The 19,720-nt window shown below is 36.3% G+C and overlaps 2 long non-coding RNA genes across 2 annotated transcripts; one reads left to right on the top strand and one right to left on the bottom strand.

Annotated features, from left to right (window-relative positions):
• Positions 1-617: 617 nt before the first annotated feature.
• Positions 618-9,370, bottom strand: LOC105440171. Its single transcript, XR_004064702.1, has 5 exons — positions 9,021-9,370; positions 6,234-6,460; positions 5,579-5,804; positions 4,924-5,149; positions 618-3,490 (listed from the first exon to the last, which is right to left on the bottom strand). It is a non-coding gene; the product is annotated as an uncharacterized LOC105440171 (long non-coding RNA).
• A 4,193-nt stretch (positions 9,371-13,563) lies between these two features.
• Positions 13,564-15,429, top strand: LOC105442464. The gene is made up of 2 exons (XR_004064620.1): positions 13,564-13,637; positions 14,757-15,429. It is a non-coding gene; the product is annotated as an uncharacterized LOC105442464 (long non-coding RNA).
• The last annotated feature ends 4,291 nt before the right edge of the window (positions 15,430-19,720 follow it).

Below are 19,720 nucleotides of genomic sequence, written 5' to 3'. Positions count from 1 at the left end.
CAACCCATTTCACATCAAGTCTCTCTTAATCACACCAAGGCACAGCTGGCAGCCATTATACTTAAAGTATGTGGCGTCTACACTCAGGGGCGGATCCAGCCGGCGAAAAGAGGGGGGGGGGGGGCAAATCTTGAGAAAACAATTTAGCGCCGACTAAGCCGGCCGGTGAAAAATGAAAAAACGCGGGGGGGGGGGGGGGCTGGGTGTAGAAGCACATTTTTTTTGGGGGGGTACAGTTTTAGAGGAAAAATTTAGCGCCGACTCAGCCGGCTGTGAATAAGCGGGGGGGGGGGGGTAAGAGCACATATATATTTTTTTAATATATTGGGCCCACTTCGTGAGAAAATATTTAGCAGCGATTCATCCAGTCGGTGAATACGCAGGGGGGGGGGGGTGTAATATTTTGTTTTGGTGTGGGCGAAATTTTTTTAAAAAAATTTGGGCGCCGCTTTTGTTTTTGTTTAAAAAAAGGTTAAATTTACGTTATTATCCTATTTTTTTAAACATTTTTTTTAGACTAGAGGGTGGGGGGGAGCAGGGCCGGAAAAATCGCCACGTGGATCCGCGTCTGTCTACACTGACTTAATGGCACAAACGAACAATTCAAAGACATGAAATTGCAAAAGAATAAATCTCATCCAGTTTGAAGTACATGTAGTACAATACTGATAAAATCGTTTATTAAAGATATAATTCTTCTGTCAATATTGTTAGAAGAAACACATTCTTGGTAATAATATAACGTCGGGTATTTAGGGTAGCTGAACAACAACAAATGTAAAAACACATAGATGTTTATACAGGCAAATAAAGTACAAATTGCATTCAGAGAAAGGATCCATCACCAAAGAAAAAAACAAATTATAATAGAACCTACAAATGTACTCGTTATTACACATCTCATGATTGCAATTAATATAAAGATGTCAATACAAGTTGATACTATGAAAGAGAGAAAAGACTAATGCACATGCCTCTCAAAAAAGACATACAAAAGACATAACCTCGCACTCATCAGAGCGAAACTGGAGAACATAGAGCCAAAATAACTACACTACTTTAAGATCCTTTCCTATCCAATCCAACAAGTCTGAAAATTTGAGACAAAAGGCATCATTATGTAATTGCTGAACTAACCCAATTACACATTCCTCTATCGATTGATTTGCTTGAGAGGAATACCTATAGGGGGGGGAGGGGTATCTGAAATGATATGTGACATCCCATCAAGGAGTGAAAAGAAAAGTAAAGGAATGCAACATGATCGACCCCTCCCACATATGCTCCAACTTGAGATTCCAGTTATCTGTCTAAACAATTAATTCAATTAATAAGAGCAGCAGCCCCCCCCCCCCCCATGACATCAGTGCCCTCTCAGTAACTCAACCCATGCTAAACTATTAACACTACCGATTAATTATCAAAAACCAAGATCATGACAAGATATCAGTTGAAAAGTCTTAAACTGCCTATAACAGGAATATCAATAATTTAAGTTAAACTTACACTGTACATGCACTATGTATTTTCTGAGAAGACTGTAGGTATTTGTTTAACCTTTTCCCTCATAAAAGATAGAGAGATTATATAAAACTTGCACACCAGAGAATTCGAAAATTTACCAGCAATTACCCTTAGCTTAATTACCTAATGTGATGGGTGTATTTTTGCTACCAAAGAATACATGCCAAAATAAAATCAATATGATTTTAAAGAATTGTATACATTTGAATGTGGGCAATTCAACTAAAATTGACCATGAGCCGAACTCATGAAAATTGGCAATGACTTCAAAAATATATATTTCCTGTAATGACAAATTTAGTACCAAACACAGGAAAAAAGGTATACAAATAGGAAAAAAATCACCCCGTTCTTTTCTTTGAGTAGAATAATAATATTGAAAATTGTTTACGCATGGCTTAATTGGGTTAACATCTAGCAAGAACTTTAGTACCCAAAAAATGCTCCAAAAAGAAATTGTATAGCAATTGTAAATAGTATAACCTTATATTTAAACAATTATGTTCAGAGTATAAGCTTTTGTTGATACCTAAATAAGACTTATTACTTATTGAGCTCTAAAACTCATACAGTTTTGAATTAAACCGACAATGGGTAATGAAAGAAATGAAATCCCATCGCAAACACAAATAAAAGCAGTCACAAAAAGTCAACACCACCCTCTCCTCAGAAAATACATGCCTATAATTGTGATTTCAAAATTCTGTAATAACCGATACATTGGTTAATTGGTGTGAAAAACCTAAATACAAGCTAAACATAATGAATAAAAAGATTGATTAAAAAGATACTTCATTCTGAGATGACTCTTTTGTAATTAATCAAAATTGTAATAATAATCATAATGCATGTAAGTACTTTAATTGCTGATTTAGAGAGAAGGAGAAAAAGTACATGAGAGGGGAGGATAAAAGAATGAAGAATGGAAAAGAGAAGAATGAAAAACAATAATATGGTAAGCAAAAATAAATAAATACAAACATGACAAAGATAATTAAAATCACAGTTGGTTGTTAAGGAGTTGTACGATATAGGGAATAATTGAAGTGCGGTGTCTCTCAGTTCTACAATAGGGTATAGTTATGTGTAGAGAGTTTCATAGTTCATGGCAAGAGGTTTGGCGACGAGTTGGCGATAGAACATAATTCGATCTCGTGATGACTTAAACAGTTTGAGAGAAAAGGATTCAAGAAGGGCAAGACGGCAAGAAGTTAGACTCTGGAGAGAAACGAGTGGTTTCATACAACTGTTCTTATCCAAGGATAATACAGCAGACACGTTTCTGCACTTTCTTCAGACTGCAAGATAACTGTTCGGGAAATTGATGTGGACCAAACTGGAGAAGCGTATTCTAGCGAAGATCGGATATATGTCGAGAAGATGTCTGCTAGATCTTCACATGATACTCTGAGATGTCGTAAATGTATAGTCGCTTGCCGGCACTTGATATCATATCAAACACTTGGAAATTCCATTTGAGATCTGACTGTAACTCCCAGAATTGTCGGAGTGGTGCAGTTTTGGATGGCCTTGTGGTCTAGGTGCAGCATTTGAAGGGCTGGTTGGATACACTTGAGGAAAACTTACTTGGATTTGGTTTTGAACTGCTCACGTGAGTAAAATTCCTTGTCCATTACTAGCTAGTACTTCTGTACTTGTCATGTCTAGTATAGTTACACAGAGTCCAGTTTCTCTCCAACTATTCAGTTACATACTGTGCAATGCAGTGAATGCTCCTGATGGTAAAATGTATCTAAATCACTGACTGTTCTTGCCCCTTTTAATTCTCCCGCAAGATGTCTGAAATGACCATGGTTATTTCAAAATCGCATGTCTTTTCAACTGGAGTTCACCATTCTTTGGGATGTGCTGTTTTGTTTTGGGGAAACCAGGTGAATATTGCTCCACTGATAACTTTGGTCGAGCCATTTGATGCAGTGTTGAAGTTGTTCCTTTGCTAGTAGCTCTATCAAATAAAAGAAACAAAGAGAAAAGAAAAAAATTCATTAAATTTTGATAAAAAGTGAAGGAATAATGTAATAACGGATGCTGAGCTTGAGCAAAGCTGCAAAGGAGATAAAAAAGGGACACCAATCAGACTACTGTAAGATAATTTTTCATTTCAACACTTCGACACAAATTTCCTTACGTGCTTGAGGCTCTATTTTGTTTCCTTTGCAGGACTTTATCTGTTTCAAAGTATTGCAGACTGCTGGCCTCAACTTATCTTCACATTACTGATTTTTTTTTAAATAAATAGTGTATAATATAGGCTTAAACACTATCATTTTAATCTTGAATAAATACCCTTTTTACTTTGTACAGATTAATGTGGCACATTTAAACATTAATATGAATATCATAAGTAGGTGTTTCTTCTAAATGATCCAACAGATGCAATACTAATTGGTAAAGATCGAAAATTACATATCTTGAAAACAGTCCAACATGAAGAAAACTGCACGTTCTCGCAAAACAGTTTATGTTATGCCTCAACAATAACGTTTGCTGTAAAAAGTGTGTGACTATTTCAACACTCTATGCTAGTGGGAGGCGGGTCCGCCAAAACATATATCTTGAGATCAAAGTATCATTAGATTAAATTTTCATTCCTGGATTTTGTACAGTTTGGGGTTTCAGAGATTAAAAAATAAAAAATAAAATCCCTCCATTGTGTAAATTCTATAACGTTATCTGTATTAAACAATGTGAGAGTTTTTTCTATTGGCATAAAGAGAAATCCTTATGTGACCTTTGACCTACTTACCCCAAAATATAATCAGATTGTCTTCCTAAAGTGATACATACATGTACTATTAGCAGGTTTGAAGTTCATACCTCAAATGATTACTAAGATATCGCAATTACAAGGCTTAAAACGCATTCATTAAAAAAAAAAGTGGCAACAACCAAAGGAAATTGGAAATGCCCTTTAGGCTCCCTGCACCAAAAGCAGGCATGGTGTTAGGACTTGTATGTGACAGAAGTAATTGTGAGGCAAAAGAAGCTGTGAAGGTGGAAGGATAGCGAGGATATCGTACATGATCAAGAATGTCAAATGCAATCAGATCTATAAACGAAACTTAAAACAGAATTGGGTGTACAGAATCATGCTACTTGTATGACATCAAAGTATGCCCCCCCCCCCATACCCCATGCTAAAACAAAATTCACTCAAATGTGAAGATGCAAGGAAATTTATAAAATTGACTTAATCTCTGGGAAAATCACAAATGATGGGAACACTGGATGTAGCATTAGGTGTATAGGATCATGCTACTTGTATAGCATCAACGTATGACCCCCGCCCATGATGATTATACGACTGAGAGTGCGTCAACCATGATCACTGCTGTTAATAAGACAGCCCCACACCCATTGCTGCTTCGATGTACTTACCCCAATATGTAATTTCTTTCATAGCAGGTAATTAGCAGGCAAGTGGTTGTGTCTAAGGGTTGAATAACAGCTTCAATTGAGGCAAAGTGTCCCCAGTGCTGTCAGCTGCACCATAAGCAGGCACGGTGTTTAATAGGACTTGTTACAGAGGCAATTGTGAGGCAAAAGAAGCTGCGAAGGTGGATGGATAGCAAGGATCTCCTACATCTTCAAGCATGTTTGGTTTCTGTTCATAATAGATGCAATATTAACATGAAATTACACTAATTTTATGACAGCTAGCATTCAAATCAATGTGAAGATGTAATCAAATTTATAAACGTAACTTAAAACAGAATAGGGTGTACAGAATCATGCTACTTGTATGACATCAAAGTATGACCACCCCCCCCCCCCCATGCCCCATGCTAAAAGAAAATTCACTCAAATGTGAAGATGCAAGGAAATTTATAAAATTGACTTAATCTCTGGGACAATCACAAATGATGGGAACACTGGATGTAGCATTAGGTGTATAGGATCATGCTACTTGTATAGCATCAACGTATGACCCCCGCCCATGATGATTATACGACTGAGAGTACGTCAACCATGATCACTGCTGTTAGTGAGACAGCCCCACATCCATTGCTGCTTCGATGTACTTAGTACTTACCACCATATGTAATTTCTTTCATAGCAGGTAATTAACAGGCAAGTGGTTGTGTCTAAGGGTTGAATAACAGCTTCAATTGAGGCAAAGTGTCCCCAGTGCTGTCAGCTGCACCATAAGCAGGCACGGTGTTTAATAGGACTTGTTACAGAGGCAATTGTGAGGCAAAAGAAGCTGCGAAGGTGGATGGATAGCAAGGATCTCCTACATCTTCAAGCATGTTTGGTTTCTGTTCATAATAGATGCAATATTAACATGAAATTACACTAATTTTATGACAGCTAGCATTCAAATCAATGTGAAGATGTAATCAAATTTATAAACGTAACTTAAAACAGAATAGGGTGTACAGAATCATGCTACTTGTATGACATCAAAGTATGACCACCCCCCCCCCCCCATGCCCCATGCTAAAAGAAAATTCACTCAAATGTGAAGATGCAAGGAAATTTATAAAATTGACTTAATCTCTGGGACAATCACAAATGATGGGAACACTGGATGTAGCATTAGGTGTATAGGATCATGCTACTTGTATAGCATCAACGTATGACCCCCGCCCATGATGATTATACGACTGAGAGTACGTCAACCATGATCACTGCTGTTAGTGAGACAGCCCCACATCCATTGCTGCTTCGATGTACTTAGTACTTACCACCATATGTAATTTCTTTCATAGCAGGTAATTAACAGGCAAGTGGTTGTGTCTAAGGGTTGAATAACAGCTTCAATTGAGGCAAAGTGTCCCCAGTGCTGTCAGCTGCACCATAATCAGGCACGGTGTTTGATAGGGCTTGTGACAGAGGTAATTGTGAGGCAAAAGAAGCTGCGAAGGTGGATGGATAGCGAGGATCTTCTACATCTTCAAGCATGTTAGGTTTTCTGTTTGTATTAAAAAGATGCAATATGAAAATAAAATTAAAAAATTGCTCAAACGGCATTCGATCACTCCAATTTGAAGATGCAAGCAAATTTATAAAATTGACTTAAATAATGTTTGGAAAAATCACAAATGATAGGAACCACTGGATGCTGAATTGGGTGTATAGGACCACCCTACTTGTATGGTGCAAAGTATAACCCCCCCCCCCCTTATGGCTTATATTCATGACTGAGAGGTCAACCTTGATCACTGCTGTCAGTGTAAGGGTTGAATAACAGCTTCAATTGAGGCTTAGGGGGGGGGGGCTAAGTTTTCAGAGGGGGGGGGGGTAAAATGTCCTTTTGCGGTAATTGTCAGGGGTGATTGTCCAGGGGGGGGGGGGGTAATAGTCTATAGAACCCTATAACAACACGTACTACACCGATGCAGAATTAGGTGCATAGGATCATTACCCCCCCCCCCCCTCCCTCCACTATAAATAGCTTTCCCTGAATTGTTCAAGTCAGTGCTTATTGTGTACTACTGTATATGCCCTTTGCTTGTTCGTATACAACAGTAATTACCAAAACAATAACATTTTTTTCTTCAAAAATAGAGTTGGGCCAGTGTATGATCCTAAGAAACAATTTTACCCAAAAAAATTACATTGATAACTCATTTCAATGAAAACATATAAAATCTGATTGATTAAAATATAATGAAATTATAACATAAAGAACAATTAATATACTCCATCTACAAAATATTCAGTGAAAAATCCTGGTTATTATGTGTTAATGGCCAATAACATGCTGTCTGCTCCATAATGCATCATCATTCCATTTTGCCATTTAATGGTCCCAAATACAAAAATAGATAGTTTTTTTTTTTTTTTTCAAATCTTGTGATGTGTATTTCTAACAATGAGTTATTCCTATCATTCTCTATCTTTATGAAAAAGAAAAATAATAATTGCAAATTACAATTATGGATGTGGCTCTTTTACTTGTCCTTGCATGGCCCTAGCTTGACTTCCTGCAGGGTACTTTGTGCCAAGTGAGTGGAATTGATGTGAGGAATATTGCCATTTTCAGTAGGGGCACTGGTCTGAGAATGAAGATTGTCCGCATAAACAAGAATATCCTGGTAAACGCGGACAAGTCTCGACCTAAAAAAATAAGGATAGTCTGCAATTTTCACAGACGTTTTTTCTTCTTCGGTGCTCTGCGGGTACAGGGTTCCTGATCCGCGTGCTGGCAATTAATGCGAAAAAACGGATTCCGCGTAATAAAATACCCCCAGTTCACCGTCTACTTTCTATGGGTTGTCCGTCTTCCCTAGGATTTATTGTTCATAAAAGTGAAAGTCTCTGCGTAAGTGTAAAATGCATTATGAAGCATCATCGCGGAATTCGTTTTTCGCATCACCAACGCGCGGATCAGGAATCCGGATCCTTCACAAAAATGTGGATGATCCTTATTTTTCTGGATGCGAATGGTCTGCGTTTACGAGGGTATTGTCGTTTATGCGGACGATGCTTATTCACGTACCAGCACCCCTACTGATTTTGTGAATAAACCATTGTTGTTGTTTTTTATCGTGTAGGCCTATATAATCTACAGACATGTGCAAGCATTGCGCACAATGAACCGTTAGGCTATACTGTGCAGAGTCCTTGAATGAGTGGTGGAATATTTCACAAGCATGTCAAGAATTTGTAGACAATATGGTCATCTTGACTATAAAATAATTATTTAAAATGAAATACCTACATAGTACATTGGCTATATAGCGCCAAACATGCCAAATGAGGAGAGTGAGCAGCACAAATAGCCGCAGTATTATCAGGGTTTGCCCAAAATTTCATTGAATTTTCTGTTGATCTAGACAGAGTCTATCATAAAGTCTATCGATGCGCAAACGCTAGTGAAACAAAGTGCAATGGAATAAAATCAAGCTTTCAAGGGGCATTTTTTGCATTTTTTCAACGCGATTTTGAGCTGTGACTGTGAGTGTGAATCAGATGAAATTAAATAAGAGAACTGATTTTTTAAGGTTATTTAAACTGCAGTATGATTTTGAAGCATCATAATGATTTAGATCTATATTCAATATTCAATTGAACAATAATTTACATTTTCTCCTATTTATAATTTATTAGGCCTAGACACCTAACGTTAGATCTAGATCTAGGCTACCGGTATTTGTTTTGTAGACCTAGAAATCTACATGCATGTGTGGAAAAGTACTAATAGGAAATGAGTTTTATGACGTCGATACCGGTTAATTAATGGCTAGACCTTATGCATTGAAATTATAGGAGTGTGAAGTGGAATTTGGTATGCTCAAGTTGGATGAATTTTGATTGTACAACACTTTTTCGTAGAAAAATTGCCAACACACACACACAAATAACGATAGAATCACACACAGAAAAGTTTATATTTGGGACTACTAGATCTAGGTCTCATGAAATACAAAGGCAAATGGTTTTCAAACAATATTAGTCCTTATAATTAGACTCTATCGATTATTCCTCTGACTTAGATGAATATCTAGATCTATATATTTAAAACTTACGGTATACATTGTAGATATTTTTGGAGTGAAGACAAGGAACCACCAGCAGGGCAAGGCTAGCTGCGCCGACCAGCTGAAACTGTATCTGATGCTAGCTAGCCGCAGGAATGCGAGCTCTGCGGGTCTAGCGGGGACGCCGGCGGTCGACGCCAGTCCTGGGCGTACTGCAGAGAGCTAGCCTTGCCGGGTCGCGCTAGCTAGCCCTGCCAGCTAGGCCGGACCCATGGGGAGCGTCGGGGTTTTAATGCCCCCTTTTCCTTCCAAAAAAAAGCCAAGAATTTTCAAATAAATGTTCAGTTTACGCATTCAGAAATGCCTCAGAATGTACCATAAAGCATCTCATAGTTCAATTTTTTCTTTGGCCCCGGACCCCACGCCGATTTAACACTTCATGCCCCTCCTTTAAAAAAAAACTCTTGGATCCGCCGCTACAGCGGGTCGAGCATGATGTATTTCGCATAGGCTGCACTCCCTGATAATACGCACGCGTATTCCGCACAAGCATTCCCAGCAACTTACTGTTACAGAATATAATCTAAAGGCGACGATCTACAGAAGCTGAGTAGCGCGCGCGCGCTGGAAGACTTGTTTCCTCAGTATCTTACTGGGTCATCACTATACTCTAGGAGACAATATAGTTCGGGTACCTTACTATTGCAACTATATCACCTAGGTTATCAGATTATATTCTGCTCTGATATTAACCGACCACATTGGGTAATCCGCTACGGTACTTTGCTGACTCGATTATTGGTATCAGGTGATATATCATGCTGACATCCAACAGGCCTTGTATGCCTGTATAGATATATAATGATATGTTTTCTATTTCCTCAGAAATCCTTATAACTGTAGGGTAACGCCGTCTGGGAATACACAAAACACTATATAGGCCTTTGGGACGGTTCTCCAAAACCCTTTTTAATACAGAAGATTATTTTCAAACTTTGATTTAAGCATTCAAAGCTGGACAAAATTAATTGAGCCTAACTTTTAAGAATGAACTGAGTAGTACAAATGTAACCCTTAGCTGTGATTATGGCTAACGATGTGTACCCTTGTTGCTTGTTTTGATAGAGGGGAAGGAACTATTTATCGCCTGGATTGAAAATAGGGACCCTTCTCCAACGAAGAACGGAATGCTTGAAATACTGGACGACTTCTCGTTAGCGATTAAAAACGTAACCACGAGTGATGCCGGCAAATACTTCTGCAAAGTATCGGATGATAGAGGTCACTTGATCTGGAATAAAACTGATCTCCAAGTTGCTGGTAAGCTTCCCATTTGTAAAAACCGAAGGGGAACGTTCGTTTGTAAGGGCCTAATTATATTTGAAAATGACAAATTCATAACCATGATGATTCAGTGGCTTGTGGTTCAAATGCAGTCCTTTTCTTGAATGTCTTTTTTTAAATCCCTTTTTCAGTATTTCATACCTATATATTTACATGACTTCTAATTGGATTTGTCAAAGATTATTTGTGTCACTATTCATAAGTCTCGGAAGGCAATTCTTTGAGATAAAAAAAAATATTAGCTGTGACATAATACTTCTGGTTATGTGTACGTGGATCATTCAGACGTTTTTTTTTCTGGTAGCTGACGCCAGTGTGACAGGGGCAAGCACCAAATAAGCACGTTCCTATCCTTTTCATATCCATCCTGGCACGTACAAATGTATGGTCTAGAATGCTGTCTGAGTGGCACTAGTGATGACACTAATTATTTCCTTATAGGGTCATTTAGTTTTTATTAATAACAAAATAAGTTTCATGCTAACTTTATTTCAAGAATTTGCTTGCATCACCAGTAGATCACAAACAAAAACAGACCGACAGGGGGTCATCCTTCTTCCTCCATTTATCTTCTTCTTGTTCTTCCTATCCTTCGTCTTATCCATTTTCTTCTTCTTCTTTTTCTTCATTTATTCTGCCTCCACTTCTTCCTCCTTTTGTTTTTCTTATTCATGTCTTTCTTATTTATTCTTTTTCTTCGTCCTAGTATTCTTCTCCTTGTTTTCTTTTTCTTCTTCTCTTTTTCCTTTTTTTTAAATTCTCTTTTTCCTTTTTCTTATTCTTTCTTTTGTTTTGTTTTGTTATTCTTTCTTATTTATTTTCTTCTTGTTCGTCCTTCAATTCTACAGTTATACATTTGTGTAATTCAAATCCAAAATTTGGCGCAGTGTTAGATATGCTATCGCTTAATCAAAGAAAACACAGACGAGTCTATAGACGAGATTGTTTTTTTCACTAGCCGAGGTCACACAAGTCTAACAAGTTTGTAATGTTAGACTGTATATGATACAACAAACGCTTTTATTTTTCTTGTTGATTTAGATTGTATGATATGATTATCTCATAATTTCTTGTAACTTAGTTTAGAATAATATAGATAATGTTTTTTGTTATGCAATGGAACAACAAAACTTACACACCTGTATAATTACTTTTGTATACTTTGTAAAATGTTGTTTGTAAGTTAGTTATTGTATACAGTTTGTAATTTTCTTGTTGAAAATGGAAGAAGAAAAAATTATTGGATGAAGAGGCAATATTTAAGTTCAGTACATGAAGGAAGATTTATGATCACAATTAGCGGATTAACAATGGCCATGATGGCATATTACAGTGGCACCATTCATGCCATCACAACTTACGAAATTTCAAAAGTTGTGAGGGTCAGGAAGCTGATAATTTGATAATTTAGCCCCTTGTGAGCCTTGGTCCTTTATCATCCAATCCCAACAAATAATTTTGTTTGCATGCTTGTTTGATTTGTTTTGTTTTTGTTATCATTTTTGTGTGCATGTGTGTGGTTTGTTCCCATTTATAGTTCCACCAATGAAGCCCTTTCCACTCATTGATCTTTGTACACCTCCTGGCTTGAATGATAGCTCCCAATGTCAACTTCGGGTGGACAATTCTTCTACTGTCGAACTGTCCTGCACGGCCAATGGAGCTTCAGCCGGACTGACTACCCTCTACTGGACGCACAACGGCAGTGTGATCAGCTCAGAAGATAAGATGACCATTTCATCCAATGCGGATGGAACTGAGAACGTGACGTCTACCATCACAGCACATCCTAGTAACATACCCTTTATCTGCGTTGCAACCCTAAACGTTACCAAGGTTGTTACTAGTACAACGTCGGTCATAATAAAGCCATCCACGACAGATGACAGCATCAAGCATGCCGACAACCACATCCGCAACACCGTTTTAGCAGGTCAGAATACTAAGTGTTTTCATTTTGTTCCGATTGAAGAGAAGGTTCTAGGGAGAGTCGAAAAATAATTTGTGAGCGTTTTCATTGTTATTGTTCAATTGTGGAAGAACATCAGACAAACAAAATGTTCCCTGAGAAGCATGGCTCTTCAAATGCCTTCATATTCTAAATATGACATGTGACAGCCCTTAAATGTGGGCCTTATTTTTATGCCAAATGTTTGTGTAGTCCCAAATACATCAATCTTGTACGTGCTTGCTACATTTACCAAGACTGGGTCAAATTCCTTTTCATTTTGATGATTTCAGAACCTTGTAGTACAGACCAATACTTATATGCTACATGGTCATCACTCATTTGTATATGTCTTTATTAATTTAATAACGAATCTCCATGTCACAATATCACGGTATTTACCACTCAAAATAATAGCCCAAATTTCCGAGGGTTGGGGCCCGTGAAATGTACCCTATTTCTAGGACTTCAGAACAGTCCATGCCTACAAAATGTTGATATCGAAAGAATGTGTCGAGACAATAAATAAAAGATGTACATGTTTTGGCAAGACAATTATCTTCATTTGCCCCTCTCCATCCTGTTGAAGTAAACGGGCACCAGGTGGAAAGAACTTACTTCAATTATTTAGCGCCGTCTCATGGCTTAGCTACTTTACAGCTGGAATAATTATTCTCTGTATTAGGTACAATATATGATATTGTTAAGTAGCTGTGCTGTATATTCAAGTTCTAAGACTGCATAGTAAATATCTTACCATAATATTTCTATGTGATTTTTTTCATAATGCAGTGATTGGGACCATGGTTTTGCTTGGTAAGTTGAAGAATTGTAATTGCATTTAAGACAGTGATTATGATTGATTATTGTTTTCGTTAAGTTGACAAGTAGTTAGCACAACCATTGACTTGTGGGCACCTCCTTGTTAGATTCAGGGAGTTTAGAGAATAAAAGAAACATCCGCAGCAGCACCCCTAATGAACAGTATCGCTGTTATGATCAAATTGCTTTCCAGATGCTTTTTTACTAAATATTCCTCAAAAGAGAATGTATTTACTCTCACAGAAAAAATAGTTTTGTCAATAAAGATCTACTACATGTGCGGTGATATTAGGTGGGGGTCTATTTCATTATCTTACAGAGTATATTTTCGGTGTGGGTGAAGTCTGTCTTCCTCACTTCAATGATAATGATTATTGTTAAAGATTGGGGCACTGAGACTTCACCCGCTTATGAATCTATTGTCTTTGTTTTAAGTGGACATCATACTGATTTTTCTTCTCAGGACTTGCAGTCACAAGCGTATGGCAACTATACAAAAAGAAGGATCGACTTTGTGGCGGACCTAATAAAGAAATGGCGGCGTAAACGAGGTATGTATACGTACAGGACATGCCCTTGAACTGTTGCTGTGCTACAGCATGTAATATCATTGTCTTTGGATGGGTTGTTCTCGGGGGTCTTAGTCAAATATATATGCTGTAAGCATGCGTGTAATTAGGTTTTTACAGACGTGTATCAATCAAATAATCATATCTGATTGATACACGTCTGTAAAACCCCAAATAGATACACACACAGTGACTAAAAACGCGTATAAAGGGGAGTGTTTTTTTTTTGGACGCGGTCCTTGTGCTTGCGGTGCCGCATTAAGGGGTTTAAGAACGTCTATTTGGGGGCCATTTTTAAGAAAAAGGATTCTTTTTTAAAATGGTTTAAAATCCTGCTGTACGCGCCGGTATACGCGTTTGGGGTATTTTTCTAGCCCTAAGGGTCAGATTTAAATTTAACCCACGGTTTAAACCCTCGTTTACATAACCCATGGATTAAAATTAGCGCAAATTCTCATTATATATCTCCAGGAATGCACCTTAGCTAGCTACAAGCGCGTTATTTGAAACGATTTTAAATTAATATTTTCAGTAGATCAAAATGGATGCCCAAGATACCGACCCAGACCTACCAAATCTCACGCCTATAGCTGGTCCCTATTAATTTGTTTTGCACAGTTAGTAGAATAGTAACTGTTCATTGTACATTGTGTACTCTTTTTAAACACTACATGTATAAAATAGCACAAATTTGAAATGTAATTCTTTTTTTTCAAAGTAAGAACTTATGATAGCTATATACATTAAATCCATTTGGAAATGCACAAGTTGATGTTATTGGTTCTCTATTTAAATGAGTGTTTATGTTGTAAATTTTACAGTGCAAGTTGATTATTTGTTTACATTGTCAACAAATTAAATGGTGATCTGTGTCGCACTTCAAAATACTCAAGGGGTTACAATAATGTTTCTAAATACTTGTCTAGGAGTATACTTTTTTGAAATACCCGTTTAGGGTGTGAATTCGAAAGAAAAGAAAAAACACGCGAAATCATCATTTAAGGTGTATTTTGGCTTCAGAAGAAATCCACGTTTAGGGGATGTCTGGAAAACCTGTGGTCTCATTGAGATTAACTCTCTTTTATTCATTCTTTTTTGCAGAAAACGTTTGAGCAGTTGATGATACGACCGTTCGTTTGGGACCAGACAATACTTTAAGCGTTCTGTGGTGAAAATTCCTCCGGCTGATTTTGTTTTCTTCTTGTTTTCAATATTAACAGAATTCTAGTAACTCCTTTTCATATATTGTACTATGTTAATGCACATACAGAGGTAGACAAGTGAAATCCAGTAATCAGCTTAAACAGCTGAACTGTGACATTTATATCCAAATTAGACTGGTATAATTTATTTAAATATATTAGTGCGTACGCACATAGTTTAAGACTGGAGCATGGAGTACGGTCGTGTAGAATATTTTTTTGTTTTCAAGTGATGTTCACTTCAACAACATTACAGAACATGTTGTTGTGGGACTGCTAAGTACGTGGCATTTTATGGGAGGTTAGCCTAAGCATTCCTCAAATGCTTGGAAGCTATTTTTGTCAACATTTTTTTCACTGGTTTACAAGATTTATTGTATAAATGTGATATGTTTCCCCCAATGACTACGTGCGTTGTAGTATTGCATTAAGGCCAATGTAGTGTTCGTGCGTTAGATCTTTTGTACACAAATAAGCGGGAGATACCAATTTTGCTGTCTGCTCAAAGGGTATAAATAGGGTTTCCTTTCGCAAACAAATTAGTTGGTTTATGGTCAGCTCTATCTTTACTGGTAAAAAAGAAAGTAGAGTAATCTCCCTGGAAATACAGTCCAATACAGTTTTGATAGATTACTTCGTGAGTACACAATCTTAATGGCATAGTAAACAATAATAAGAGCTTCCATTCAGGGATTTCATTGAGATGATAGTTATAGGGGTTCGTCACCCTGTCTGTTGAAGTCATTTATTGTGGTGTTGATGTCTCGTCACCGCTACGATTGATTTCAATTTGTTAGACATTGTATAGCATTTTGTCAGCAAAGCACTTTCTCCTCTTAAAGGGACTTGGTAACAATGTAAAAATGGGAGAAAATGGTGCTAAGGTATAGTGACTCCAATGCTAGATGTACAATTAAAGATAATCTAAAGGTTTGAGTGAAAACACATTATTAATGTTACCTAATTGGGAAAAACTGATCTGATCGATACCTTAATTCTCCCAACTATATTATTACAATTGAATTACATTTTAGGTGAATGTAAATCGTCACAAAAGCTATGAATTGGCTCTTATACCATTCTAGACATTTAAGTGTTGAAAGATGTTTTAAAATCTGTCTTTGATCTTATTTTCATGGGAAAACGGTTAGGAAACTTCAAAAATGGTTGGGATAATTTACTGTTAATCACTGTTAGAGGGTGTTCAAGTCCACAGTGACGCCTTCAAAGAAAACCATAGATATAGTTGTGGTTTGAGAAATTTTGCAGGGTTTCTTTGCATGTTATAGGGTCAGTACAGTAGAAGGAAGGTAATAAGTAACATTTCATACAAGAATTACGCAATTTGTTAAAAAACCTTCAACGATGTTACTGAGTCACTTTAATTACATTAAAGGATTCCAGTGGTCTGTTTTGAATATTGCCTTTTATTACAGATTGTAAAATCGTTTATATTTGTGAAATGTTTTAATGACTTGTGGTAATTTTGTTGTCGAAAATGGAACCAACGTGAAGTGATGACATTTATAGAATATTTATTATTATTTTGATTTTGCACACATCAATTGATGTTTTATTGAATATTTGTTTACATACCAGATATTGTTTACACATGATATTAATATAATTGTAATGGCACAGACCTGTAAAGAAGCCGATTCTGTTGGTAAATTCTTACCTCTTGTTTGTGATGTTTATACATAGGCTAAGTAGGTCACACATATTCAAATACAAATTCAGAATGTATTTATAGTTAGACGTGCTTTAATGCGGACGCGTTTGGATTACCTTGTGGCTTATTTCAAACTTGGTTCCTTAATAATTTGAATAGGAAATACTGATATATTCAAGAGTGAAGACAAATTAGGACAAAGTATGGAACATATTAATTGTTCTATTCTTAGGAATGTCAACAGTTTTATTTATATATTCCATTCTGTTTATTTATTTAATAGTAAACAAAAGTAACCACCATTATAATGTTACGGTCAGTGTCAAGCGTGCCGCTCAGTAGAAAAATCATTATTGGAATGATTATCAAAATGTTGCATGTACATATTCTTTCCAATCATCAAACGTATTTATGTAATTGTTAAGTATTGTGTAAAAAGATAAATTATATATACAGATATACAGAAGAGTAATTTTTGAATTTCTGAATGAATATTTGAAACCATAAGAATGTAAATAGTTTGTAAATAGCTCATTTATAAAATTTTACATCTATGAATTTTATTTATGAGAATGTACTAGTTTTACAATTATTTGAATATAGTATTAAGAATAGCAGGACAATAACATAGTCAGAGATGATACTTCACCACACAGACAGAATGACATTCTTTCTCGTTATAGAATGTGTTAAAGTAAAATAGCTAGGTTTAGATGACTACGGAAGTATTTATATTGGAAGCTTGTTATCCCTGGCTGTTTTATTAGACACCAGTGAGGGGTCTGAATTAGTCGGCGGAATATAATTACAACAAAAACTATGTGAGTTTATTCCTGAACTCGTGATAACATAGGGGCAAGTCTGAGGCTATTGACCATATAGAATGTTGGTTAGTTACAACTTACAAGCTTCCCACCGACAAAATGAGTGAAGGTTTAGTAAGGCTGGTAAACAAGGCCTGTTGAGTGGTTGAAAGGAAGTGGAAACTTAAAGATAAACTTGAGTTCTGGGGAGTGTTTCACAAAGATCCTAAGTTTAACTTATCTCTAAGTTGGACTTAACAATTATGGAAAGCCGTCAGCATCATTGAAAATATTGTGTAAAAGTTATTTTAAAAGGCATACAAATGTTGTTTCAAATCATCCATATTTTCTTTTATCAAAGGGATTTCATGTTCTTGATGTGGAATTTATGAAAAGTCTAAAATACTTCAATTTTGGCTTTTTAATATATTTTATGTTAAGGCTACAAATGGCTCTCCATATTATTTAAGTCCAAGTTAAAGTTAAGTTCGACTTGTGATCTTTGTGAAACACCCCCCTGGTTAAAAAAAAAATGAATTCTCACAGAATCAAACGAAATTTACACTGAATGTTCAAGGTTACAGTCAATTGCCAAACAATTTTGGTAGAAACTTTATGCTGGCTGAGTAATGAGAATAGAAAGATAAGGAAATCAAGTTTGGTAGTCCCCGACATCATTTGTGTAGTCCCCTATACATCTTTCTGTGTACAGTGCTTGTTAATTTACCAAGACTGGGCCAAATTTATTATGATTTTGATGACTCCAGAACCTTGCAGTCCACATCAATACTTACATGCTACATGATCAACTTTTTTCTGATCGATTCCACACCTTTTCTTTCACAATGCAATCGCATGACCAGAACTCAACTTTATCTTTGAGAGAATGGCGTTTTATGTTAAAGGTAAAGACCAGTATTGGAAACGCTCCAATTTCAAAAAAATAAAATGGAAGCTCTTTATTACCAATCATGTGAAAGAATATGTTTTGACTAATACGTAATAATACCAATTTTGCCGAGAAACCGCCTATTAATTGATATATTTGGTAAATTAGTTTATCTATTGGACTGTGAGAGATAAACGCACGTGTCCCGCACGTGTGCGTAGTCCCATATACATATTTCTGTGTACAGTGCTTGTAACTTTACGAAGACTGGGCCAGATTTCGTATCATTTTGATGACTCCAAAACCTTGTAGTACACAGCAATACTTATATGCTAGATGATCAACCTTTTCTGATCAATTCCACAACGTTTCTTTCACTATGCAATCACATGACCATAACTGGTCTTTATCTTTAAACGTTGGTAACTACCAAGGGCACGATTCTGAGTAACTGCAGGTATTTGAGAAAAGGATTGCTTATTTTAAGTTAATCATGGAACCATTGTGGATTAGTAGATTACAGTTTACAAGTTTGAATAATCTATCCGAAGATTGAATACGACTCCACGGAGTATAAAGTAGTTGATAGGTAAAGCAGTATTAAGTGATAAAATTAATTAGTACATATTCATTATCCATTATCTCTCAGCCAAGATGAAGATTGGTTGACATTTTTTCATGACCGGGGGGGGGGACAAACTTATGATTGTATGATGCAGATGTACATAGTTATGCTCGTAGTAATACTAAATTAATTCAATTCTTTATTGAAATTTACCTCGAAGATGATATTGTTGTTGAAATGGAATTATGAATATTGGTATTAAATTGTTAGTAAAGTTACGTTGAACTTTATTCATATATAAAGAAACAATTTGTATACTGTTTTACAATGCACACATGTGAGTAAATGACGTTTGATTAGTGATTCAATTTTCGTTTTTAATGTGAAATCCAAGGACTTGGATATTTGAAGACGTTTATTTTCAATTGGTGATGGATTGAGTAATGGAGATTGACTGCTGATGTGATTTAGTTGATGCAGTACACATGAGAATTAGAATAAACGTTTAATTACAGTTTAGAGGATATGCAATACTAAAAGTTTATAGGGTCTTTCTTGTATATTTCAAGATAACGTACATCGTAATAGAGCTTAACTAATACTGTAAGAGTTTTACAAGAAAGTTGCAAATGGATTGATATATATATATATTGCCAACAGTTCAGGGAGACAAAAGCAATAAATATTTGTTTTCTCTTTAAAAAGCACCATAAACATATATCAATCATTCGTAAGCTTTTTGTGGATAATGAAGAGACAGAAGATTAAACACATGTTTTTCTTCTCTCACGAACCTTGAGACTTGGTAAGGATGAGGGGAGGGGGGGGGGGGGGGGGTGAGTGTAATGGGAATCGAGTGTATGAATGTGATATGTATTTGTTGACTATTATGTGTGTATGAATAACAGGTGGAAAGACAGGGTGTCTTTTTTAT

This window comes from Strongylocentrotus purpuratus, unplaced genomic scaffold, assembly GCF_000002235.5.
Source record: "Strongylocentrotus purpuratus isolate Spur 01 unplaced genomic scaffold, Spur_5.0 spur5_scaffold_18, whole genome shotgun sequence".
In the NCBI taxonomy this organism is placed as follows: Eukaryota; Metazoa; Echinodermata; class Echinoidea; order Camarodonta; family Strongylocentrotidae; genus Strongylocentrotus; species Strongylocentrotus purpuratus.
The sequence above is the reverse complement of the archived record's forward strand: the minus strand, read 5'-3'. Positions and strand labels throughout refer to the sequence as shown.